At 36.9% G+C, this 26,392-nt stretch overlaps 1 pseudogene; it reads right to left on the reverse strand.

The window, feature by feature from the left end:
• Positions 1-23,732: 23,732 nt before the first annotated feature.
• LOC111188046 (phosphatidylinositide 4-phosphatase SAC2-like) lies at positions 23,733-25,890 on the reverse strand (annotated as a pseudogene).
• Between the last annotated feature and the right edge of the window lie 502 nt (positions 25,891-26,392).

The following is a 26,392-nucleotide window of genomic DNA, read 5'->3' on the forward strand; positions in this document are numbered from 1 at the left end:
GAATTCTCATTCCTTAGTGTTTCATACTGAATCCTGGTAATGTGGGAAGATCCAGACCAACTCAGCCTTTCCTTCCTTCTTCCAACTCCACCCCACACTGTGAGGGGCCTGTAGTGTACATGTGTGGATACGCCAGCCTGGAAGCCCAATCTTCATTCTCACCCTTGGCAAATAGCGGCCACTTGGCCACCCATGTGCTTAGGGTTATACACTCCAATGGCAAGGTCCTTGTGCAAAAACCCTAGAGGCAGGCTCAGAGCCATTTGCACAGGGAATTCTGTGGTCCCAAGTATCTGGAACTTGGTCGTGAAGTGGGTATGTGGGCTTTGGGTGTGTAGGGGAGGAAAGTAATTTTCCCTCTACCCTTTTGAGTTCTTGCCTGAGATCCCTGTAATAAAAGACAGATTAACAAGAGAAAAACAAACAGAAGTTTATTAACATGTTTACCCCTCTGGGCTAATAAGGGTCTGTCTCTAATAAAGGGAGGATTTGTATCCTTTGAAGGGGGTGGGTAGAGAGAGCTTTTCTGCATTTGCTGCTTCTTAATTGCCTTCGGCTCAAAATCCTTTTTTTTGTCAGAGGCACATTTTAAGGTAGCGTATTCTGCTACTCTTCAGATGGGTATATCTTAGGCCCCTGAGACTCCTCACCTCGTATGAAGTACAGCTGAGGAAGAGCCAGAGTGGGTTCCAAAGTGTGGTGCCCTGAGTAGGGACCTCTTGTGCCCAGAGCTCAGGGCAATATAGCTAGTCACACTTAGGTCTAGGATTAGCCACACTTCCTGCTTCTAGCAGTGGATACACATAGACTCTAATACTATTAACTAGAAAGAACAAAAAACTTAAGATCAAAATATGCTGAAAAATATAATAAAAGTGAAGTGGAACATATACATCCTTAAGAGGCTGCTTTCCACTTACAAAGTAAGCCATCTAGCCTTTTGAGTTATTGTGATGGATTGAAAGCTTCCTTATGCACTGCATGAAATTGAAAATGACATTAATCTCAGATCTCTTCAGATCAGAATATTTAGTCACCAGCAGTGGTCTGGTAGCCTGCTTTGGGGAGCCTTGGCTAAAGCAAAAAAATGTCATGGCTTCTTTGTCTGGCTTTACATTTCTTAAAAACCAGGTAAGTTGTATTTAGGTACTCATGATTGTAGATTCATAGGCTGTCTTTGAACCCAAACTGTGTTCTTATCACAACAGTTAGAAACATAGGATTTTGCATTTTTTGGATGAATTCTCATTAGTAGTGAGTCACTAAACATGCTACTAAATACAATATAGAGAAGAAGATTAATAGAGTTATTTTTAGCTACCACTTACATACTATAAGCAGACAATATCAAGAGCAGGAGGGAAATAATGGTTCTTTTAGTTTAATAAATCATAATGTTCCTAAAAAAGTCTTCTCTTTCCTCCCAGACTTGGGGCATCCAGTTATATAAAGTGATTACTGTCGCAACAGCTAAGATATGAACAGAAAGAAAAAGAGAGAGGGGAAAGAAGGGGAGGTGGGAGAGAGAGAGGGAGGATTGGGCTATTATACAAAAAAATGATTAAAAGAAAAAAGTGTTTTGACTGAAGAGTAAAATGTGGTAACTGGTAACTAAAATAGAAACGAAACACTGAAATAATTATGTTTAGGGCTTGAACAACTCAATATCTGAATATCAAAGTAAAGAAAAACTTTCTGAATGTAGATAAAAGAAACACAATAGTAGCTTGCATATGATAGGGTGGGAAATATATTTATATTTCCAAATAAACCCTCAAGTCAAGTTCAATAGAATGTAAAATACCATATGAAATGAGAAGATCAAAATTTACATGTTGTATAGTATATTATATATTGTTATATATAACATTTCATATGTTTTTATATTAGAACCTAAAATATATGGAAGACAGCTCACATAAAAAGACATATAAATAGCTTTTAAACATGTGACTTGCTCAGCTTTTCTAAAAATAAGTTAAGCGCTCAAATAAATTACACTGAGATATAAATCTTCACCTACTAGATTTGCAAATGTCTAAGTCTGGAATTATAAACTTACTATGGAAAATAGCAGGAAAAGCCTTCCTTATGCATTGTTGATAGTTAGGTAATTTGGGGCAACCTCTTTGGAGAGCCTTGGAGTTCATATGTATCAAAATTTTAAATGCACATACCATTTGAACTAACATTCATACTTCCCTGAAATTATCCTGTAGATGTACTTGTGCATAAAGTATGTGCAAAACTATTCATTGCCATTTAGAAAAAGATTGGAAAAACACTAAATGTCCATGAACAGAAGGCAGTTAAATATATTAATTTACATCCATAGCATGGAATTATTATGCACCTGTTAAAAAGAATAAGGCAGATCTGTACATACTAATACTAAATATGTTTGAAATATATCCTTAAGTGAAATAAAAGAAAGTACAAACCAGTGTATATAACGTATTATTATTTGAGTTAAAATAATAATAACAATAATAATAAAGAGAGATTAAGCCCACTTCACAATGTCAATGCTCTTCAGCCAAAGACTAAGAGAAATAACTGTAATTGAACAAGTGAGTTTATTTATTTATTTATTTTTGCTGCAAACACCATGAGGGAACTGTGAGGTATCTCAGAAAAAAAAGAGTGTAAGAAAGGACTTGTCTCTGGTTGAGTAATTTGAGACGGTCCAAGGAAGCAGGGGGAGCTATAGGATTGGGTGTCTGAACAAATTTCATCTATAGAGAGGACAGCCTATAGGAGGATAAAGATATAATTGGATAAAGTCTCAGCTCTCCACTTGGCCTTTGCTGGCATGGGTGGGGATGGGGCCATAGCTTCTTCTGTGGTAAATTGGTTATTTTCTAACAGTTTTCTGTCTTGCTAGGCTGCCCTTTTCTGGTCATTTGGTTCAAGGGAGCAGGCTTTTGCTGGGCCTTTGTCAGCGCCCATTGTCATTTTCAGGTTGCCGGCTTCTCTGGTATTCGTTCTGGGATGATGTGCATAAAAAAAAAAAAATCCAGGCAACTCACAGTGTTGTTTGTTCTTTAGATCCTGAAGTCCTTAGCTACTCTGCTTTCTCTTTACCTATCAGAATCTTCATGTGTTTGTTTTATATGTTATGCCCAGTATTTTTAATTGTAATTGGAAAAGTACAGCTATTCCATCTTCCGGGAAGTGGAAATCTCCTGGATATATTTTTGCAGTGCTTGAATTGTTTCATTCAAAGCGTGACTCATCCATTCAGATAAATAAAAACCTACATAGATACATGCCTTGCTTTTTAAGAACTGATCATTGCTAAATATCTATGAAGAAAATAAAGGAGAACAGTAAGATAGAGAGTAAAGTATGTAAAGTTGCATGGATAGGGTGGTCAGGGAAAGCCTCTCTACAACACTTGAACTGGGATCAGAAGCCAGTCTAGTGAAGAGCTGAAAAAGAGCAGAAGAAGGGTGAATGCAAAAGTACTGAAGTAGCAAGAAGCTTGGCAAAATCCAGGAACAGAGAGAATTCTAATATTAGTGGAGTACTAGAGCTGGCTAGTGTTGTCTTACTTATCGACATAATGAAAAGAATTAATGAACATTCATATTGCAACTACATTTGTTTTATCAGTTGCAACCACAGTTTGAATACAGACACAAGGTTTTGACAAAAATCAATGAGAGAATTCCGCAATAATTGATATATTATATGGAATTTATAATAAAGAATATTTTCTATTTTTACTAATATTTACAGCTTTGTGCAACATATTCTTTATATCATTAAAATTTATTCTAAAATGTATGAACCTTTGTATAAACACGTGTGTGGGTGTATGATGCTTCAGAAAAAAGTGAAGGCTAAGAATAAATTTGAGTCATCAGTATTTAAATAGTAAAGCGATATAACTAGATAAAATCAACTAGAAAAAGTAGCGTGTGTTAAAAAAAAATAAAGTTCAAGATGAAATCCTGGGCATGTGAAATGGAATGGTCAATATAAGAAAGAAAGAAAACCAGGAGAAAATGTTGTGCTCAAAGCCAAATAGGAGGAAGTGGTCAACTCAGTTGGACTTGGCAATATTGGTAACTTCAGCAAGAGCACATTTAGTGAAAGGTTGTTGTTGGAAGCCAGACTGGATTAATTTAAAATAGTCATAGCATTTCTATTGTTGATCAAGATTTATGCAAAATGTATTTTGAAATTTTCTCCTAAGTAAGAGAACTATAAGGTAGAAAGAAAACTACTTATATACATAGGTTTACCTGATAATTGGAGAAAGAATTTCTTCCTTTAACCTGACTCTATTATGAGACCATCCCTTCTTGCTTGCCCTTCCCCTCCCTATCATCACTAAGAACCTTCCCACAAGACCGCTGTTTTTCATACATTCCTTAGGACACTGTATAAATTTTGAAGTATTTACAAATGAGATGATGTGATGTCTACAGTTGGCTTCAAAATAATCCAGTATGTGTGTAGGGTAGGAGAGTAGGGATTTGATGAGGGTGTAGATGAAACAAAATTGGCCACATGTTGAAAATTGTGAGGATAATCAACTCAGGGGTTGATTATAGTACTATTTTTCTACATTTGTATATGACTGAAATTTTCCAGAATAAAAAGATTTTTTAAGTGTGGGGGAAGAACAAGGATAGTCTTTACCATCAAAAAACTTACACACAACTTGAGAAAGACCTTATTCAAAAGAGTTAAAACTTGGCAGGTGAAGGGGGGAGATTGTGCACTGACAGAGATGGCTATACCGTGTTGATGGAGGAAGCCAGACTGCAGCATGATTCAAGCATAGTAGGAACAAACATTCATGGAATGCTTATTTCTGTGTGCTACGTCTTACAGGTGTTTTCTCATTTACTGCTCATACATCCTGTGAGGTCAGTGCCATACACACACACACACAAAATTAATGCTAGGACATGTTAAGTTATTTTTCTTGGGTCACAAATCTGGTAACTGGTAACTTCTGGGTGAGTAATCTTACTGGAAAAGCCAGAGTGAGGAAGTAATGGGCTAAGGAAGAGATGACCAGAGACCACCTACTAGCTTAATAAGACCTACAGAAGGTATGTTTAAAATGTTTGATTTTGCTACAAATATTTACAAACCAGCAACAAGGAACAAAAATTTGCAATTTCTAGCTTGTCTTAAAGAATCGAAGATTTAGCATTACAGATGCTGCCCCTGCTCACAGCCAAGGTACTGCTGCCCCGTTTCTGTGGGACTTGAGCTCTTTTATGCCGGAATCCCCTTCACTCGTTTTATTGCAAATGAACTGCTTCACTTTGTGCATTATGGCCTGTATAATTATTTGAGTTCATTTATATACTAATTATACTCAACTTAGAGTGTTATGACACACTAGTGTGGGTCTGATCAGTGAGAGAGAAAGGAATATAGTCACAGAAACAATGTGATTTGTCCACCACATGTTGAGAACTACAGTACAAACCACTCGTCTAGCCATTAATCCTGTACTCTGTGCCTATTGTAATGTCTCTTGCAGAGTTTTCTTGTGCTATAAATGTTAAGTGCCATATGAATGAGTGGTATAATAATAAATGCTTGATGATTCAGAAGAGGGCACAATAATTTCTACAATCATTAAGGCAAAGAATTTTAAAGTTGGGTTGAAATTTTATAAGAGAGTCAAAAGCATTTCAGATGGAAGGAAAATCAAAGGAAAAATGCATGAATTTAGCAAAGTACAAAACACGTGGCGGGACTAGGATGGCAGACTAGTATATTTAAAGCTGAGACTCCTTCATTCCAGTAACTCTAGTATTCCATCAGGATTGGATGGAATCACAGAAATGTTAATACTAGAAAGGAACTTACAGGTAATCTGTACTTGAAGCCCTTCTTTCCACAGATAACAACCAAGATTTTGAAAAGCTAGGTGATTTGCTTAATGTCACATTTGCTTAATTGGTGAAGGAACTGAAATTAGATCTTCCGATTTTTGATATTCTTCCTCCATACTTCCCTTCAATGTGAGTTATTTTCATTATAGGCAAGGAGAGGAAAATATGAGTTGAGTTCTGGATATATTATTTTTAATGACCTCAAGTAGCAGCTGCCTTTTCCTTTCATCATTCACTTCCACTTCAAATTTTTAAACAGGAATTAAACCATGAAAGTGCTAGGGGAATCTGAAAGAAGAACGAAGGGTTAAGAATAGTTGATGTATCATACCACTTTCTGCCATTACATTATTATATTTACCTCATTCAAAAGGGATCGGCTCAGCTTCTAAATTCTACATGACTACCATTCTCAGTAAGAGGAAGAAACTACATAATGAATTTTCAACCTTCTAAAGTGGACATGAAAAGAGGAAACATATGCTGGCAGCCAAGTCTCAGGCTCAACCTTTATAATAATAAGGATCAGAATCTGAAAATAGTAATCAGTCTCAATATTGCTCAAAAGAGACTGACAGGCTGCCTCTGGCTTTCACTCCAAGTTAGTGATGCCTGGTTTACATCTTGGAATTTGAGACTGGCAGTATAGCATAGTATTAAGATCACAGGCTTTGGATTTGAATCCAGGCTCTAGCATTTACCAGCTAAGTGATAAGAACAATTTATTTAACTTCTCCAAGCATTAGATTGCACATATATAAAACAGTGATAAGAATAATTTCTACCACTCTCATTGAGTTCGTTGAGAATTGAATACCTTGGTTTGGGTTTCCTCCAGAGTGATCTCTTAGACAAGGATTTGGGTTCGAGTAGTTTATTTGGGAGGTGATCCCAGGAAACATGGTGAGGGTGTGATAAAGTGAGACAAGGAAGGGAATCCTACTGGGGAATCCTCCACTAATGGGCTAGGAAACTTGGAAGGATAGTTATCCATGACCTCTATTCCCCACTGATTGAGGGTTGCCCCTGGGGTATTAACTGTTATACACTTCTGGCTTACCCTGAGCACAGGTCAGGCACACTCCAGGGTCAGAGAAAGCCCTCCCAGAGAAAGGTTCAGGGCTTGAAATAAGAAGCTTTGGATTTTTCCAGGAACTGTCAATGAAGACTACAGAACCTCTGGAGGGGGCTGAGAGGATATGGGCAGGGCATTGACAGCATCTTCTGTAGGGAGATAATGTGTTTGTCATGGTAGCATTTGGAACATAACCAGCCCTAGCAAATGACATTAGTTACTTAAAGCCATTTTTCATGCTCTTCACCACCTTTCTTCATCTAGAAAACTACTAGTTTTTATTCAGGAATTCAAGTTGGGATCTTTTTATAAAAACCTATCCCTGACATTTACCCTTCCCTCTTGATCTAGATCAGTGATCCAATAACATTTTTGTATATCTCGTAAAACTTACCACGTGTATTATAAATGTCTGTTTACTTTCTTACTTACTAATTAGACCAATGTGCTTCATAATCAGATACTGAGCATCTGTATTCTTAACAAGTACCCAGGGTGATTTTTATTCCTACTGAAGTCTAGGAGTCAATTTATTATACTAAGTGCTTCTTAAGGGAAAACATTTTTCTCTGTAATTCTAGTGCCTATTTATAGCACCTGGCATGTAGTTGGTACTCAATAAGCAACTCCTGGTTTAATAAATACTACTGTTTACATTTTGAGAATTTCCATTCTTTCACAGAGATTTTATCAGGTTGCCCTCTTATGGTAATATGACTCATTAAAAAATTATCCCCTGTACCAATGGTATTATAAAGTGGGAATCTCACTGGTGATCTGCCAGTCCTCCAGCTAAGTGGCTATTAAATTTGACCTGTTGTTCCACTTTTTCACCCTTGATTGCCTTTAAACCTTTTCCATGGAAAGTATTTAGTCTTATTGGTTTTGTTAATGGTGTCTAGAAGAATAGTTCTCAAACTAAGATGTATCATAAAGACCTGGAGAGCTTGTTAAAAATAGATATGGCCCCAATCTCATAGATTCTAACTCAGTAGTATTTGAGAGAGGAGGGGCAAGGCTCTATATTTTTAATAAGATCTTGAAGAAGAAACTATCCCCTATAACAAATAGATCTACATATTATATAGACAGAGAAAAGGCTGACATTTCTACAAACTGACAGACACATGTTTTATTTCTTCTAGACAAATAGTGTGACCTGTTTCAGCAGAGACTGTCAACACACTTTACAAATAGCACTTGAAGTTTAGCAGTTCTATAATATTTTGCCTTGATTGACTTGCCTGGTAACTTAACGTACCTAAAGAAAATACATTGTCTAATTTTTTTCTTTTGCTTTTAGTAGATATAAATGTAGATTACATACTTAATCTACCAGGATCCTTTGCTTTTATTAAATAGCTCCATGACAGCAAAATTGGAAATGTAGTCAAGGATTAGGAATGTGGTCACCCAGCTTTGGCTTGTGTGTGCTCACATGGCTTCGTTCCTGCATGTAGCCTTCTTACTAGATGCCAGAATCAAATCTTTCTCCAAACCTTGAGTTTGTGCTTTTTTCCATTAGAACCACAACAGGATCTGTAGTTACCTGAACCCTGACAAAAATTGTGTGTGGGTCGGTTGGGGGCCTGCAGGATGAGAAGGAGTATACACAGTAATACTACTTCCTTCTCCTTCTTTTTGTTTGTTTGTTTGTTTGTTTTTACCATCTACTATCAGTCATCTTTCTTTTATATATATTTTTTCCTTGAAGTATAGTTGATTTACAATGTTAATTTCTGCTGTACAGCAAAGTGATTCAGTATACATATATATATATATATGGTTTATCATAGGATATTGAATATAGTTCCCTGTGCTATACAGTAGGACCTTGTTGTTTATTCACTGTATATAATAAACTTCTCCTTACTTCTAAACACTACTCAAGGGTTATATGGCAATCTGTGCCCCTGAACCATTTTTGGAATAGAAGGTTTCATCATTTCACACAGATATCATAAATGGATTCTATCTGTCCCTCTGTCTAGTTTCTGTGTCTCTCCTTTAGATTTTTATGTACCCTAGAAGATGCCATGAAAAGACATCTTTTCTCTTGTTTGTCCCAGGCTGGATGGATTCCATCATGATACTTTCCTGACCAAGGATGAGAAGGCTCTGCTAAGTTCAATGTAAACATTATGGTTCCCAGAGTATAAAGTTTGCTTTAAAAGTGGAATCAGAGTACTCAGAAATTTTTATTTAAAAATTCCCCTTTGAAGAAACCTGGGTACATGATGATCTGAAAATCCAAGGGGAACCTGGAAAAATCCCTATCATAGCCAGATGCAGTCAGAATATCTGCAGGAGCTATTGTCTCTCATGCTGCTATTAGAAATGAAATAGTTCTTGGGACTTCCCTGGTGTCACAGTGGTTAAGAATCAGCCTGCCAATGCAGGGGACACGGGTTCGAGCCCTGGTCCGGGAAGATCCCACATGCCGTGGAGCAACTACGCCCATGCACCACAACTACTGAGCCTGCGCTCTAGAGCCTGCAAGCCACAACTACTGAAGCCTGTGCACCTAGAGCCCATGCTCCTCAGCAAGAGAAGCCACCGCAATGAGAAGCCCAAGCACTGCAACGAAAAGTAGCCCTGGCTCACCGCAACTAGAGAAAGCCCATGCACAGCAACGAAGACCCAACACAGCCAAATAAATAAATAAATATTTTTAAAAATTAAAAAATTAAAAAAAGAAATGAAATAGTTCTATAGTGCAACAGAGTAATTCTGTTTTACACAGGAGTGTAAAAATTTATACCAATGCAGAAAATAAATGATAATATCTGTGAATTTTCTGTTTACCTCTAAATGAAATTTTGCTGGACTTTTAAGTATAATTTTTATGTTTAAATGTCAAAGTTTGGGGGTTGGAGAGTTTTTTATAGAAATACATTTCTTATAATCAAAATGAATGATAAAATAATATTTATTTAATGGAATATTCTTTTGTAGCCAATTTGCTGTAATGAAGCTATTTAATAAAAGCAAAGGCTCCTGTTATAAGAGCCTAGCTTTAGACCATACTTTAGAGAACACGCTATTATAATTGTATGTAATGTACACCTATTTATTTTATATAGTTCCTTTTTAAAATTTGATTTGAACTATTAATTTTATCATTAATTTGATTTTATGATTTGGTTTAACATTGGTTTGTGGTTTGTGTAACATCTGACAATTTATTCAGTGGAAAATTGTCTTTTATTAATATTTTCTTCAAATTATGAAAACATCTTTGCTCTAATTCATATTCTACAGAGCTTAATAATTAGGGAATATAACATGAAAAAAAAGAGTGACAAAATCTGAAACAGTAATTTTTAAAAGTATATTAATAGTTGCTTTCTAAAAGCAAGTTTTTTGTTGTTGTTTTAACTTAGGGCCACATAAAGAAACTATTAATGTGAACCTTCATGAGAAAAATTTTTACTGAATTTTTTCAATTAAACCACTAGATGGCAATATCTTTGTTTCTTTATGAATCCACTAGACAAACGGCTCTTGAAGAAAACACTCAGTTATCATATTTTTTTAAAGCTCTGACCTCAGCTACCAAATTGCTATTGTTCAATTCTAAGGAAAGAAATATACAGAGGAGAAAACTCCAGTCCAGTTAAAGAGGACTCTATTGTATTTGGGTAGTAAATTAACATCCTTCCTTAATAACCAGAGGTGTCCCTGGGTCACTGAGGTGAAAACTCACTTTGAAGTTTGGCTTCACTTTGGAGCACACAAACTTCCAAGATTTTAGGCCTGTAAGGATACTCTGTACAGAAAGACAGCTGAAACAGTGTTCTTGAATCTGTCTTCATTCTTACCACTAATTTTTTTGCTTTCTCATCTGATTTCACTATTTCTAAAATTTCTCTTTCCCCTTTATGGATTAAAAAATACAGCCAATTTCTCTTTCCCCTTTATGGATTAAAAAATACTCCTTTGTGGAGGAGATTCCTTTACCACAGAAAAGTTTACATACTGAGTGCCAAAACTATAGTCACTATACCTAAAATATTCTGTACCTAAAATTATCACTACAACTAATTTTTGTATAATTTAGGTTTACATATTTAGCAACCTGTCTGAGTTTCTTTTTCAGTTGGAGCTATTGAAATACAATAATCAAAATGTCAGGGTTTTTTTTTTTTTTTTTTTTTTGCGGTACGCGGGCCTCTCACTGTTGTGGCCTCTCCCGTTGCAGAGCACAGGCTCCGGACGCACAGGCTCAGCGGCCATGGCTCACGGGCCCAGCCGCTCCACGCCATGTGGGATCTTCCCAGACCGGGGCATGAACCTGTGTCGCCTGCATCGGCAGGCGGACTCCCAACCACTGCGCCACCAGGGAAGCCCAAAGTATCAGGTATTTAATTGCTAAAGTATTATGTTCAAAAAGAAAAAAATATATTTTTTACTTTTATGTATATATAAAATGAACACACATGAAAGATTTTATTCAACTTAATAATAATGGGAGAATCAGTTTAAAATAAAATTTCAAAAACATACATGCATACACACTCAATCAGGAATGCTGAAAAGAACTTGCTAATAGATGCAAAACTGGTTAATTACTAATAAGGCAATAAAATTTAATGTTTGTGGTAATCTTTCCTATGAGGCAGAAATAAATTTTATATCTATGACACAAAATTAATTAATTTTCCTTGGTATGCACAAGCATTATTTGCTTTATTATTAGTTTTGTACAAGTTAATTTCTATGATATTGAGATGTAAAATAGCCTCCTCAGTAGAAAGTCAATCAAAGATGCACAACGTTATATAATCAGATAATCCCCAGAAGGTCTGCTAAACTCAATTAACTCTTTTGCTTATTTCCAAGTAGTGGACAGTTTTTCCTAACATTACTACTTTTTAAAATAATTATGTTGTTGGGATGAGCAATATGGTTGCAGAAAGACCCTTATTCCATGTGCTGCAATCTTAGGGCAAACCACAAGGAGGCACTTTTTGCACTAGATTCCCTGCACAGATGGTGACCAGGACCAATGATTAAATCAGGCATACTGTCATTAAGTTTTGTAATAAATTAAGCAGACAATGGATTTCCTTAGCTCTGGAAGTAGATGTCAGAGGAGGTAAGCAAAGAATTGTCCCTAAATTAAAAGAATAGAAATTACTTGTCTCTGACTTGGCTCACAAGTTTGAGTGTAATGTGGCACCACAAAGTATTCTCAAATCTGGAGATGTGTCACAATTTCTCCAGAAGTTAGATTTGGAAAAAAATAGAAGAATACAGTAAATTTCGTGAACTAAGAAAGATCAAGATTTGCAAACACAAATGCCTACAAGGGCAGGGCATTTAAGTAAAATGAGTCAAGCAGGCTGGATATAATACAGGACACAGTAGGGGAACGATGACAAATTGGGAAGCTCATGCCCCATCTAAAGAGGGAGACTACTATGCGGGTCCAGCTGTATGAAAATACAGATCCCCAAAGGCCAGATTTTCAGATTTTTCAAGAGAAACAAGAAAACCATATTGTTATTTGAATTCTCCTGATTTTTTTTTTTTTTAATGATGCTGGCCACTTAACCAAAGTAAATAAATAAATAAATAAACATCATGTGTCTTCCCTTCCTTCCCCATAATTTGCCTAAGGGAATTTTCTAGAATCCTTCTCTCATGTGAAGGGGCAAGTTCTGAGAAGTGAGAGTATGATTGCAGAAGTAGTGGCAAGAATTGAGCGTCACGGATGAGCAGGTCAACAATAAGTTTGTGTAGACTACACACCTATGAGCCCATTGGTAATTACCAGAAATGGAGGGTCCTTTAAGGGTTTAGACTTTTCATAACTTAGAAAAACCTAGGACGTCAAAGACCACTTTTATCACTTATTGTCCTCCTCACCTCTCCCACCCCAAGTTGTCCAGTGCTGAGCTCACTGAAGGGAATCAATAAATATTTCCTCATTGAGTTTTCATTCAAATAACAAGTCAAACAGAAGGATCAAAATAACAACCTTAATTTTTTGTCAGCTGTTCGATAATTTAGACTGTGTGTGTGTGTGTGTGTGTGTGTGTGTATTATCTTAATTTCTTAAACTCAGTGGGGAAGAAAAGCATGAATGAATTAATGGTAAGATTCCAAAATGGAGCTGGAAATATACTATCGCCATCGGCCTCTTTACCCCTTAAGGGTTTCACAAAACTGTAGATGATGTGTATTTTAACTGGTCACAGCCCCTGTAAGGCCATATACTAAGGCCTCCACACCCTGTTGCTCCACCTGGAGACACCTGACCTAAACTAAACAAATCGGATTCTTTTTCTCGGACTTTTGAATACAGATACTGAGCCAATGAGTCAGAAGATGCTAAATGCTTGAACTGAAAGGTCAGGGCAAAACATGAGAACGGACAACAAATCAAAGCTAAGAACAAGATAATTTATGGGGGAGCAGAGATGCCACAAGTAAACAGAGACAAACAGAGTCCCTAACACCCTGAGGGAGGTGAAAGGAAGTTGTTGGGTTTATAACAGTCTTTTTCCATTTTCCAGGTGACCCAACTGTATTTTATTCTTCAAATGTTTTTCAAATGGCCAGTTTTATCCCTTTGATAAATCCCCTCTTTACTGATGCTGATTTGAGTGTGTATTTGTTATACTTGCAACCACACAATTTTCTGTCTACTAGATGCAGCACTGCCAGATGCAAGGAACTCGTCTTTGGCAGAATGGAGAGACCTCATTAATGTGACCTGAGAACACGGTGTGGTCTCCATGGTGATTCTTACAGTTGATTCTCAAGTACTTTTTATCATTTTGATTCTGAGGTTAAATTAAAGTGTTGCTGAAGAGACATGAAATAGAACCTCAGCGTCAAATTGAGTCTTCCTTGGCATTTCCTTTGTAATTTTCTCAACACAATACATTTCTGTTAAAAATATCATGATGACTGCTAGGCTTACATTTAAAGGTTGTAATTTTTGCAGTTTTTGCCATAAGAAATATCATTTAAATATTTAAAATTTAGTACATCTTATTGTCTATTTAATGGCCAGATATTTCTAAAAACTTGAAATAACCTAAATAGTTCAATGGAAACAAATCACCTGAAAACAAATGTATTTCTCCTTGATTCATTGATCAATGGTTCAATTACCTTTTTTCCCCTTTCCCATTGTCTCATTTTTCCCAATACCTTACCAGAATTTCTACGTAGCTTGATAATATAGAACACACTCCCAATATTCTCTATTTGTGTATTCATTTGTCTATTCCCATAGTACAACATATAGTTCAGTACTATGTACCTTGTAAATGTTAAATAAGCAAGAATTGAAATGAATTATAGAAGATGCATAAAGCATAGTTTTTTAAAACACCTTTTTTCAAGTCTTTTACTGGCAAGTAACTTTGTAATTATATCTAATTATACCAACTATGTGGACAGTTATGTTATGGATAATTAAATTTCATTATTATTCTTTTGCTATGAACTTACAGTATAGCAATAAGAACAAATAGACTCCTCAGCTTCTTTACCTCTAGTAACAAGCTTCATTGTACATTAGTTTTTACCATCAGTAAATAAATATATAAATATTAAGTGATACTGAGCTGGAGAGGATCTATTAAAACCAGTCTTTTAGGGAAATTATTCTAATGGTAGTACTCAGGATAAGAGAGAGAGAAATGATGGGAAGCACAGTAGGAGGTTCCTGCAGTAAAATCCATGTGTTAGACGATAGAACCTTGAAATAGAGGGAAGCAGAAGGGATGAAAAGCAAAAGGCCAGCTTGAGAGACATCATGAAGATGATGGCATTTTTGATAGGGAAGAATCAGAATAACCAAGTGTTTGAATCTGACTACCTGTTGAGAGAAATGGGGAAATCAAGAGAGTTGGTTTTGTGGCAAGACTGTCTAAGTCAGAGTGATGATACAACTATTCCTTTCATGATCAGTGACAACTTTTATTGTTATATTCTACACTATTGGCACCATAAATAGTTATTTTATCAATATTACACATAAGAATCCAATCATTTGGAATAATCAGGTCTACCTACATTGAATAATTCTAGCCTAGAGCAAAAATTGGTCTGAAATAGCCTTCTTTTTTTTTTCCCTCAGTTATTCATTAGATAAATATATTACTGAGCACCTACCTTGAGCATGTTTGTCATATTCAAAGAACAACAAGGGGGCAGATGGGACAGGAATTATGTGAGCTGGGATAGAATGGGAAGAGATCAGAGAAGTAAGGGGGTAGATTGGTAGCAACTTATAAAACTACATAAGCCATCATTAGGACTTAACTTTCATTTGAAATGAGAAAAAAAAAAACTGTTAAAGGTTTGGGGCAGAGGAGTGATGTGATCCACCTTATGAATTTTAAAATGTCACTCTGGACAGTTGTTGAGAAAACACCATGGGGAGCCAGGCAGGAGAAGGGAGACCAGTTAGAATTTGTTGTTGCACTAACTCAGGTGAGATTTGATGGGACAAGTGTAACAGTGGTGGAGATAGTGAGAAGCACTCAAACTCTGAATTTGAATTAGATTTTGAAGGCAGAACCAATAGGATTTGTTATAAGTGGAGTGTATCAGTTAGGAATTTAGAAACTGTATTCATCAATTAGGAACAGAACTCTACCTAGACTGTTTTTTTTTTTTTAATGTAAAATAATCCCAAAAGTAGGCCATCCAAAAAGGTGCAGTGGCTCTCTGTGTCTTCTATCCAGCTAAGTCGGACCTTTTAAACAACCTTTCCAGAAGTCCTACAAAATATTAACATTTTGACTTATAACTCCTTAGCTAGAGCTTAGTCACAAGGCTATGCTTAACTACAAGGAGTGTCTGGGAAATGAAGTCTCTCAAGTGAGAATATTATTGCTCCCTGCCTAAAAACCCTGAGGTTCTGATACTAAGGAAATAGGAAGAATAGATATTGGTGGTACCTAGCAGCTTCTGCTACATGGGTATGAGATAAACTGAGAGGTCAAGGATGACCAGAAGAAAAGGGCTTTTACCCTTCCTATGGCATGGACCCTTTTAGCCCTTGGTGAAGCTTATGAACCACCCTCTTAGAACAATGTTTTAAGTGTATGAAATGAAATGCATAAGATTACAAAGGAAGCCAATTATATTGAAATATTGTTATCAAAATATTAGAAAATATGTGATATATATGCTTCTTCATAATTGCTCCTATAATTCAAAGCAATGATAAGTATTAAAGATATTTTGAAATTTCTGCAACAACTGTATATGATATAAAAATATCTGTGATTTTTATTGGTGACAATGTCACAGATACTACTAACACTACTGTGGTTTATTGCCTGTGATCATAAATGAAGGAAATATTAAATTTTAGTTATAGGTTCATGGTATTATAGGTGTAAATTTTTCCAAGTTTATAGACTCCATCACCCCTTGAGCCTTCATTAACCCAAAGTTAAGGACCCCTTTCCAAAAGGATTTTAGCCTGTGCAACTGGAAGGATATAAGATGCCATTACTGAGGTTTGAGAGAAAAAAATCCAAAGTCCATTTTTGTACATATTAAATTTGTGATGTCTATTTTACAAGTTAGGTTTAGATTCAGTTAAAATAACAGAACAATTCAAACTATCAGTGGCTTACATAACATTAACACATAAAGGTCTGAGATAGGTAGTCCAGAGTTGGCACGATGGCCCCACTATGTCAGTAACCCAGGATCCTTTCATCTTGTTGCTCCACCGTGTTTTTTCATTCCTAAGTTTCCTCTATGGTCCAAGATGGGTTTTGGACCTGAATCATTATATCCATTCTAAATGCGTAGAACAGAATTCTGGCAAAAAGGTAAATATTTGTTGAATGAATACGATAGAGACACAAATATTGTAATCATCTTCCCAGAAGTAATAGCTCAAGTTTTAAGAGATGAAATTTTTAAGGAAGAGAAATAGTTATGAGTGTGTGTATACACACACACATATATGTATATATAAAAGCATATATAGTTGAGATTTTTCCTTAAAAATCTAATTTTTATATAAAAGTTTTGTTTGTATATATATACATTTACATGAAAAAACACACACACACACACGTGTAGAAGGGTCTGCATTTAGAAGGGTTCTACACTCAGCTTAATGCTCTGCCATTGCCATCTTGAAACTTTTCATGATTTTTGAACAAGGCACCCCACATTTTCATTTTGCACTGAGTCCCACAAATTAAGTAGCTGGTCCTCTGAACAGACTTTTTGTTTTGGTGATCCAAAACCTTAGATCAGTCTTGAGATTGTACTTTGTCTGCTGGAGAAAACAAAACCATGATAAATCTTGAGCTAATGGTCCTGGAATACAAATGGTGAATCACAAGTTTTAACAGCCACATAAAGTCTTAATTCCCAACAGATAATACCTATGCTAAGATACACATATAGAATTATTACGTAGCCAAACACATACCTGAATAAGCACATATAGTGACTTGATGGAATCTAGATTAATACTGCTTTTCTGTATTCACAATTTGCAATACAGGACAAAGAAATTCAACTTCCTTGCTTGTCAGAAAAGCCTCTTAAGTGGAATTCCAGGTTTTGAACTATTTAATCTTTAATGGATGACACCAAAACATAAAGTTAAAAAACAACTTGGCAGTGAAACAAAAAGACTGGTGGCAGATAAGTTTAAAAAAAAAAAATTCTTGACAGACTCTATCACTAGAAATGCAGCTGGTTCTAATCTGCATTCACCAGCTACTTTATTCCTCATTCAAGCATAGGCCGCTCTTCATCCTCTAACCAGCCAAGGTGACTGTCACTGTCAGTCCCAAATATAAAGGAAGCCAGCTTGGAGAAATGTTTTGGGCATTTTGCCTAGTCTAAGAAAAGAAAAGGATATGACCAAATCGTCATTTGTCACAACTGGATTTTTTTTAATTTAAAAATATGTTGATTACTTCAATCCAAAAGACCCTGGATATCTTGGAAATGGTGGAAAGAAAATATGAGTCAACAGATCTATTGCTTAAAGTTACCCAAACTGACATTCAAAATTTCAGTATAATAATATCTCTAGCAGTGGTTCTTAACCCATTCTCTGAGCATCAGAATCACCTCTGGAAATTTTAAGCACTCAGATATCCAGGCTTTTAAAATTACAGCCCTTCAGTTATACTTTTTTAATTGGTTTGTGTGCATCCCAGGCATTCATATTTTTAACAGTCCTACATGATTTATATGTACAGTCAGGCTGAGAATTGTTATTTCTCTCACTTTTATATAAAGATATTAAAATATCTATTTTCCTATCACCCAAATACCCCTGGATTTTTTTTTCTTTTTCTTTTTTAAATTGTAGGGCAGGTCTGGGATGGTCTGACTTAAACTTTAGAGTTAATAGTAGACTTGCAATTCACTTTTGGTGAGTCCTGTGATTACCTGAGAAAGATAGGCAGCCATCTGCAAAACAGCTACAGAAATCAGTATGTTTTGAGCTGATTCACACAACTTTAAAGAAGGCTTATGCAGCATAGCATGCTCCAGGGTGAAGAACAGCAGGATTTTATTTAACAATAGTCAATGGACTTCCATGCAGTGCTGGGAAGGCCACTAACTGATGTGATAAAAGTTCAACTACTTGGACACCTTGGGAAATAAAGCATTTTGGGTGGCAATTTTCTGGATAGTTGTATGTTTCTTCCTTTAAGCTTTAAAACCTACTTTAACCATTTGGGATACAAATAGTTCTCAACTGTGTTACAGACTTACTATTTTCCTAAGAATTTTATTGAGTATAATTTAATCTTTTCTTTTTAATACAGATTCTTAATCATTATCAACTATTATGGAGTAATCAGTCAAGAAATTGTAAAGAAAGGTAGAAATGGTGAGGTGAGCCAGGGTTATCCAAGGTCAATAGGACCTGCTTTCTAACTTGAAGGCCCAGAGAATCATTCTTATCATAGGTGTTAAAAGATAAACTGAGGCATATTAAAAATGTTAAGAGTTTATTTGAGCAAAATTCAATTTGAATTAGGCCTCATCCAATCTAGCAGATAGAAAGGAGCTCCAGGGAGCTATACAAAATGAAAGACTTTTATAGCCTTAAGAGAGCAGGAACAAAGAAGTTATACTAGGTAAAAAAGCAGGTGGTTATTGCAAAGTTGCTTTTTTTTAGGGGATTACAGGGATCTATCAGGCAGATTACCTAACTAGTGGTGATCAGGCAATTCCTGATTGACTGATTTAAGATTCCATTTCTGGTAGTGCTGAAACTGTAATTAAATTGTCTTGGTTTGGTGACATGGGGCTTAGAATAAGCAACTCCATTTTGGGCCTGTTGTCTTGTTTTTACCATAGCCTAGAGCCATGATCATATAAGATTAAACTCATACTCACTGGGGGGAGGGATAGTACAAGAATGCCAAGTTTGTAACTCTAACTCTCTCACACTGGAAATACTGATGTTAACCTAGCACGCTTTTGCTAATCTTCAAGTTCCAAGGGAAGCCAAATCAAAATTAGAAACTAATTTATAGATTCATCTTAAGAAATCTTAGAGGCTCAAGACAGTTTTCTCTATGTATAGGGAGTATAATGTAGTGGTGAAGAGTGTAAACTCTGGAATCAAGCTGCCTGGATTTTAATCCTGTTTCATTCATCTGTGAACTTTTGGTCTCAGGTTCCCCATCTGCCACAAAAGAGTGGAGGATGGCAAGCTATTACCAGTAATTACTTCATGTACTTTGTTGTGAGGAACAAATAATGTAAGCAAAACAAAACAGAGTTGGGCATATGATAAATTCTGTAAAAAAATAAAATAAATTCTGTATAAGCAGGCAAATATGGGAGTAAGTCATATTAAAAGATAATTTTCAAAAACAGTTAAAAACGGGAATTCCCTGGCGGTCCAGTGTTTAGGACTTCACGCTTCCATTGCAGGCGACATGGGTTCGATCCCTGGCCGGGGAATTAAGAGCCTGCAAGCCACTGGTGCACCCAAATAAATAAATACTTAAAAAAAAAAACAAAAAAAAAATTAAAATCAAGCTCTGATATAGCTATAAAGTATACATGTATCAAAGATTCTACTTAACTTATTCCTAATGAGAGAACCAGGAAAATGTCATAACTGATTCAAAGGCAAAGTTAAAGAATGAAGTTTTTTTGTTTTTTTTTTTAACATGTTAGTCAGAGTTTATTTTTTTCTGAGGAACAGAAACTCATTGCAGCTCAGCCCCTCCTTTCCCAATGGAAGAAAGCATGTTATTTAAAGCAGTGCTTCTTAAACCATCTGTGGTGAAAAATCAGGTGTTTGTTTTGTTTTGAAAAGCTATTTTTTTAATTATTTTATTTTATTTATTTTGGCTGTGTTGGGTCTTCATTGCTGCACGCAGGCTTTCTCTAGTTGCGGCGAGCAGGGGCTACTCTTCATTGTGGTGCACGGGCTTCTCATTGAGGTGGCTTCCCTTGTTGTGGAGCACAGGCTGTAGGCGCGCCTGCTTCAGTAGTTGTGGCTTGCGGGCTCTAGAGTGCAGGCTCAGTAGTTATGGCACACGGGATGTGGGATCTTCCCAGACCAGGGCTTGAACCTGTGTCCCCTGCATTGGTAGGTGGGTTCTTAACCACTGCGCCACCAGGGAAGCCCTTGTTTTGTTTTTAATTTTATTTATTTTTGGCTGTGCTGGGTCTTCGTTGCTGCGTGTGGGCTTTCTCTAGTTGCAGCAAGCAGGGATGGAGATATTTATAAATCAGAAATACTGAAATGAATTTGCAGAGGGACTTAAAACTTGCTTTTTGGGGTGAGAGGGTCCCTATTGTCCTTCCACCAGAAAAAAATATATTTGCACTTCTATAGACAAGGATTTTATACATTGCTATTTACTCTTCCAAGGCTAGGAAAACAAACCCAAGCAACTCTCTGACCAGGTTTCATAGACAGTACCTATAAATTTGGGGAAATCCCTCATTCTTGAGGTCTCCAAAATATAAGAGTATACCTGGACTGCCAGGAAGGAAAATTCCTTACCATTTGTCAGTCTGGAGCTGTCTTGGTCCCTTCAGCCTTCTATACCAAAAATACCATAGACTAGGTGGTTTATAGACAACAGAAATTTATTGCTTACAGTTCTGGAGACTGGGAAGTCCAAGATCAAGGCAGATTCCATGTCTGGTGAAGGCCTGCTTCCTCATTCGTAGAGAGTCATTTTTTCATTGTGTCCTTACATGGCAGAGGAGCAAGGGAGCTCTCTGGATACTCTTTTATATGGGCACAAATTCCATTCATGCAGGCCCTGCTCTCATGACCTAATCATCTCCCAAAGGCCCCATGTCCAAATATCAGCACATTCAGTTTCAACATATGAATCTGGGGGGGCAAAAACATTCAGTGTATATCAGAGACCCCATAAGGCAGGAACACGCCAACTTTCCTGAAAGGACTCTGTAGGCACCAACTTACAATTTATTTAACTTTGAATTCTTTTGGTATTTATGCCTTTTTGGATGACACTAAATTTATAAATAGCTTAGGAAGTATAGATGTCTTTAGGATATGGGGTCTCCTTGTCAAAAACTATGATTGCTAATAGGTACAAAGTTTCTTTTTAAGGTGATAAAAATGTTCTGGAATTAGATAGCGGTGTTGGTTGCACACTTTAGTGAATATACTTAAAAGTACTGAATTGTACACTTTAACATGGTGATTGTTATGGTATGTAAATTATACCTCAATGATAAACATTTTTTAAAAAGTTAGTGTAGAAAAGCACATGCATAGCCTCCCCTGTCATTAACATCCCCCATCAGAGTGGTGCATTTGTTACAGTTGATAAATCTACATTGACACATCATAATCATGCAAAGTTCATAGTTTGCCTTAGGATTCTATCTTGGTGTTGTACATTCTATGGGTTTGAACAGAGGTGCAATGACTTGTATCCATCGTGATAATATTACAGAGAGTATTTTTACAACCCTAAAAATCCTTTCTGCTCCACCTATCCATACCTGCCCTGGACCCCAACCCCTGGCAACCACTCATCTTTTTACTTTATCCATAGTTTTGCCTTTTCCAGAATGTCATACGACTAGAACCATATAGTATGTAGCCTTTTCAGAATGGCTTCTTTCACTAAGTAATATCAATTTGAGTTTTCTCCACATCTATTCATGGCTTGATAGCTCATTTCTTTTTTTTCTTCCAGTTTTATCAAGATATCATTGATATGCAGCACTGTATAAGGTATACAGCATAATGATTTGACTTACATACATCATGAAATGATTATCACAATAAGTTTAGTGAAATCCATCATATCATATAGATACAGAATTAAAGAAATATAAAAAATTTTTTCTTGTGGTGAGAACCCTTAGGACTTACTTTCTTAACAACTTTGATATATGACATACAGCAGTGTTAATTATATTTATCACGTTGTATATTATATCCCTAGTAATAATTTATCTTATAACTGGGAGTTTGTACCTTCTGACTGTCTTCATCTAATTCCCCCTCTCCCACTCCCCGACTCTGGTAACCACAAATCTGATCTCCTTTTCTATGAGTTAGTTAGTTTGCTTGTTTCTGATGTATAATTGACCAACAACACTATGTTAGTTCCTGTTACACAACAGAGTAATTTGATATTTCTATACATTTCAAAATGATTACCATGATAAGTATAGTTACAATATGTCACCACAAAGATATTACAAAGTTGCTGACTATATTCCCCACAGTGTACATTTCATACCCTTGACTCATTTGTTTTGCAACTGGAAGTTTATACCTATTAATCTTCCTCACCTATTTCTTTCCTCCCTTTCCTCCCCCCACCCCGAACCTCCTGTTTATTCTCTGTAACTATAACACAGTTTCTGTTTTCTTTTTTCATTTTTTTTCACTTAAATTATAATGATATTTATTTTAAATAGTCACATCTGACACTTCAAAAAAAGATACCACTAATAAATAACAAAAGTAGAAATATCAAAGTTACAGCAGACATAATGTTTAGCTGAGAATCACTTCAACAGAGTAAAGCTCTTAAGATATCAGACAGACCAATACTTGTTTGGAAGAAGGTGTGCAACTTTCTTACTGTATAGGCTTACAGACAAGGCCCTGATTCCATGTGGTCAGGGTTACAGTCATAAAACCTAAAATTTTAGCACAATTGTGCTTCAGACTAAATTTTCAATAGTTGTGCTCATCTACACAGGATGTTATGGACTGCATTACCAGTATCCAATATGTATACATTCTTAACATTTCTGAAAATAGAGCAAAATTAATAGGTGCTGGTATTCACATCTCACATCTCAGGTTTTATGACTGGCAAGTATTAATGCTCCTAGACTTTGGGGTGTACAAGGTAGCAGTATTTTAAATTTGTTTAAGTAGAATGTAGGAAAAATCAGGATCAAATGGACATTCATTTCTTGACTGTAGCGCCATTAGCCCTCAATTAACTCTTTATAGGGAATGGTTAAGCCATCAAAAACTAAACCGATAGTTTTTATATTAAAATGCTTCTCCATACTAGTAACACTTTGAAGTCACTAAAAACTAAGTATTTACCTTGTAGAGGAAACACACAGAAATGAACTGACAAACAGAAAAAAACAAATTATGAAAAATGCTAATCACCTAAATGGATCCATGTCCACACTTTGTGTCTACTTCATACATTCTACCCACCCACCCCACTCCAAAAAAGTTCACGTTATTACGTCCCAAAGCAATGTATTCTTGAATTACTTTTAGAGAGACAAACTGCTCTGTAGTGTATAACCTATTTAGGTCTACACATTCTAGGGTGATGCACTTCCATTGTCCTAGCTCTCAAATTTGGAAATCTTCTCAGGTTCAGTCTCTTTTTGAAACCTTTCCAAATAAACATAATTAGAATTTGGGATCCCTAGATTCAAAGACAGTACAGGTTATATGACTCCTTTTTTTTGGATTAAATAAAAGCCACATGATTCTGTGTGGCTAAACACTAAATCTGAATTATTCGTGTCTGGCATTGAGTAAACATATCTTTAAGTTCATTCTGCTGGACTTCATTAACCACTTCAGGTTCTGCAGTGTTCTTCTGAACCTTTGCCACTGCAAAGTTTATCCCCTGGGTTAATCCACCTTGGGTAATATTAGCAACCTGGACCATGCAACTTCGAATCTTTGCAAAGGGAGAGACTGCTCTGCTGCTACAGCTCTCTGAAGGAGGAGTTACGTGAAGCCTTCTCTCAAGTTCAAGTGTGCCAGATTCGGAGCCGGGGGTCTTTTGAGATACAATTGAATGCACTGGTTCAACTGACAAAAGATGTGGGCCTGCTGCAGAAAAAGACACACATCTAATTGAGATGGTCGAGAAGGTATCTGTTCCGTTGATTCAAAGTGAGTGTCTTCATTAGACACTCGATTGGTCATTTGATTTCCTTCCTCACTAGCCTGCTGAGAAACAGACCTGGTTTCTGACAGCTGGGTCATTTTGTTTTATGCATCTTGAACAAATCTGTGGTAATAAATATCCACAGGCTAGACAAAGCCAGTCAATGTGTGTATGTCGTCAGCAGAAGGACTTTTCTTCAAAGAAGACGCATAGCCTTTTCCAAGCCCACTTTCATGAGCAAGAGTAACCTCTGAAGGAAAATGAATGCTAATATCAGTGTTGCTAATAGACTGGGATGGACTGCCTAATCGAGGTATTGAAGCAATAATACCACAACTAGGAAGAACACAGTCTACTGGCCCTACATTCTCTAAAGAGTTTGCTAGCTGCCTGTCTTCATCGGACTTGGAATTTGTAAGGAATTCATCAGAGCGGTATGAGTCATTATCTGAACACATTTCCCCATCTGACTCAGCCTGGGCTTCATTATCCATCACACTAGTGTTTTCCATGGTTTCAAGACTACTATCTGATTTCCAAAGATTTACTTTTAAGTTTGGTTTCAGAAAGTTAACTTTCATTTCAGGTTTTGTAAAGTTTCCTAGCTTTCGTAGAATGACAATATTTACATTGGATTTGGTCTGTTTCACTTTTTGATTTAGAGATGAAAATTTGCTCATTAAAAAATTTTCCCCTGGGCCAAAGAGCCTTGGTTTTGAGATCTGGTGCCAATGATGTCTTCATGAGGTTTACTGCTCTTCCTCTCAAGCTTTTTCTCTATTATAGTTACATCTAATCCCATGGCTTCCTTGGTGATCTGCAGCATCTCTGCAATGCACTGAAGGGTATCTTTTCCATCCTCTTCTGCATTGAGCATTACAGCTCTCAGGGTGTGGAAATAGCCACTTGCTTCTTTATATCTGTAATGCAGTCGCACGCAGCAGAACTCTGCCTTACCAAAAAGAGTGGGTTCAGGACCTATTTCAATTTTTTCCAGGTCTTCTAGACTTAGTCATTGATACTGGTTTACTTTGTCAACTTCATCATCATAATAGGCCACGTAGTAGGCAGAGTTGGAAAGCAGTAACAACACATCCACGTCTCTGTGAGCAGCATCAATGAGGGTGCACCCTTAAAACTGTCGCTCGAGCCAAGCCAGAAAACTTACATCACGACACGTATTTTAATATGAAATAAATTCTAAACCTACTAATTAGTGTTACTTTATCTTAGCTTCTATTCTGACACTAATATTTACATTAGTCAGACATGATCTCAGTCAAAAGCATTATGTCCAGAACGAAAAGCACTTGGCACCTTAACAGGCAGTGGAGAAAAATGTCAGCCCTCCCTGCGCCCGCATTTTTACCAGTGTAAGCTGCAGTAAATACTTAATTTCCCTCCCCTCTTAAACAGAAAAAAAACAAAAAACCCAAAAAACAAAAAACCCACACTTTTTCTTTTTAAACACAGACAAGAAAACCCCTTTCAGGACTTCCCGGCCCCCCACGCCTGCAGCTTGGAAGCAAGGGCTGCGCTGCTCGTTTTTCTCTTCCCGCCATTCAGGCATCCCCTCCTTCCACATGATGAACACGAACCCCGCCAGCACCACATGCAGGCCCACCACCGCGACAATGGTCGCGCAAAAGCCACTGTCCTCAGGGGATATTAACAGGAGGCTTTGGAAAAGCAGTAATTTTCGGGAAAAATACAACCCCACGGGAACTTTAACCAGAAGTCCTGCAAAAAGGAGAAAAATCTTGAAAAGTCATCGCCAGGCGGCGGCCTTCGGGCTTGGGCTCGGCAGCGTTGCCGGCTGTATCGCCCGGGGCACTCGCCTGCCGCTGGGCGGTCGGAGGAGGCCGGTGGGAGCGCGGCACCTCGTCAGTCCGTCGGTCCGTCCACGAGTGGAAGCTTAGTCAGAGCTGCCTGCCCCAGAGCTAACACCTGCAGCGCCTGCCTATTTTGTCTTTTAAGATTCCACATATGAGTGAAATTATACAGTATTTGCCTTTCTCTGTTTGACATTCTCTCTCTGATTTTGGTATCAGGGTGATGCTGACCTCGTGGATTGAGTGCAGAAGGGT

The sequence above is a fragment of the Delphinapterus leucas genome, chromosome 3 (assembly GCF_059928025.1).
Source record: "Delphinapterus leucas isolate spDelLeu-1000000601 "Yukka" chromosome 3, BTC_Dleu_Yukka2, whole genome shotgun sequence".
In the NCBI taxonomy this organism is placed as follows: Eukaryota; Metazoa; Chordata; class Mammalia; order Artiodactyla; family Monodontidae; genus Delphinapterus; species Delphinapterus leucas.